This window comes from Carassius auratus, unplaced genomic scaffold (assembly GCF_003368295.1).
Source record: "Carassius auratus strain Wakin unplaced genomic scaffold, ASM336829v1 scaf_tig00215412, whole genome shotgun sequence".
Taxonomy (NCBI): domain Eukaryota; kingdom Metazoa; phylum Chordata; class Actinopteri; order Cypriniformes; family Cyprinidae; genus Carassius; species Carassius auratus.
This window is the reverse complement of record NW_020528077.1, coordinates 39,279-41,327: the sequence shown is the minus strand read 5'-3', so window position 1 is coordinate 41,327 and position 2,049 is coordinate 39,279. Positions and strand designations below refer to the sequence as shown.

Sequence of the window (2,049 nt, the reverse complement as noted above, 5' to 3'; positions counted from 1 at the left end):
GCAACTCATTGAAATAAATTAACTTCAAGTTTTAAAATGACAAACTAAAACTGAAATAAAAGTCTATATATATATATATATATATATATATATATATATATATATATATATATATATATATATATATATATATATATATATATATATATATATATATATATATATATATATATATAATAAATAATTGTTGATTAACAATTAACTGTTGATTTTGGTGTAGCAGATGATCTGGTTATTGACTCGGAAAGCTGAAATCTGTCAATATTGCATCATTTACAGTGTGTGTGTGTGAGGTGTGTGTGTGTGTGTGTGTGTGTGTGTGTGTGTGTGTGTGTGTGTGTGTGTGTGTGTGTGTGTGAGTGTGTGTGAGCTCAGATCTCCTGCAGTCAGACTCACTGTTCTGGACGATGTCCTGCATCTTCTTCCAGACTCTGAAGGGCAGGTTTCCCAAGTATCGTGGCACATGAATCAGAGCTCCAGAAGGAGTCTGTGGATCCGGCTGTGATGAGATCTGAACTCTGGAAGAACATTCAGGATCAGAACTGAAGTGACTTTGGATCAGAAGCAGAGAGAGAAGATCACTCACCTTTCCATCGAGACTGGAAACTTCTGCAGAACAAACACACCATTGATCATCAACAACTCAAACAATCAATCAACCATCAATCAATAACTCAATCAATCAAGACGTCTGGTCATCAGTGACAAATGTCTACTACGATGTTCTGCATGCTTTGGAAGAAGGTGGCCACCTTGATATTTCTGACCTTACTCATCTTTTCTGTTGCCACTATGTATTTCTCCCACGGCTTCAAGATGATCTCAACCTATTCCGAAACACCTGGGACAATCACCCAATACGCACAGAGGGTAATATGTCTCCTAACCAGCTGTGGGTGATGGGAAGTGTTCGCAATGCTGTACCTGAGCCTGACATAGAGCTATGTTTGTGGATTTTGACAGTAAAAACTTTGAGTAATCACACTGTATTCAATACAAAACAAGATAGTACAAGATAATTTTTATACTGTATTGATGCAACTTTATTCTCTGTTCAGAACTGTAATTGGTATCTCATTTGTGACATAAAATGCTGTGTTATTGTTTGAAGGGATTCAGCACACCACAGATAGACTGGGAGAGTAGTGGACTGAGTGTTGATTCACATTCCAGTGTTGTGTCTCAAACCCAATGTGCCCTGACTGATGAAGCACTCAGAGACACTGTAGACCCCAAAACACCTTCACAGACTTTTGGCTGGGACATCTATCTAGCTGCACTTCTTTTTTGCCAATCGATTATGGAATAAATGTGATTGTCATCTTCTGTTTTAAAGAGGCAGACTTCTAGCAGAAGCAATTAAGAAAGAATTAATATTTGTACTCAACAATACGTTAAAGTATCTGAATTAAAAAAAACACCTGTATGTAAGAATTGTTGTTTTTGTTTAATTTGTACTTGTTTGATTTGACACTTCCATCAGTTAGTGATAAACACAGTGGATTATGGATTATTTTATTCATGAATAGACTAATTGCTTAGATTTAATATTTGTACTCCCATTGGACATGTTTAAATATACATGTTGCATAAATTTAAATACTTTAAAAGAATAAAGTACTTGACGATATTTAGCTAATTCTGACAAGCTATGGAACAACTAGCATTCAACATTTCTATACCAATGCATAAGGTCATGCATGAAAAAATCCATTTTGGAACGATACAAGCTTACAGTGTAAGAGACTGCATGTACATTACATTAACCCATTACTTAATGTACTATATCCTATAGCATAGTATCAAAACATAACAGCATGATCAACAAGCATCATGTACAAATCAATCCAAAAAAGAAAAAAAACTTGTAAGCTGGATTTGAACAAAGCAATGGTCCTAAGTGCAGTAACGGCATTTAATAAAAGTGTGTATCACTGTGTAACAAATGTAACATGTGCATGTGTCTAAAAATTACACATGGCCAAAACCATACTAGCAAGTGCCAATGCACATCATCAAGTCCTTGTTGAAGGACTGGAAACTGCTGTC

General features: G+C 35.4%; 1 long non-coding RNA gene across 1 annotated transcript; it reads right to left on the bottom strand.

Annotated features, from left to right (window-relative positions):
- Positions 1-358: 358 nt before the first annotated feature.
- On the bottom strand, positions 359-653 carry LOC113094624 (uncharacterized). Its single transcript, XR_003288138.1, has 2 exons — positions 587-653; positions 359-518 (listed from the first exon to the last, which is right to left on the bottom strand). It is a non-coding gene; the product is annotated as an uncharacterized LOC113094624 (long non-coding RNA).
- Between the last annotated feature and the right edge of the window lie 1,396 nt (positions 654-2,049).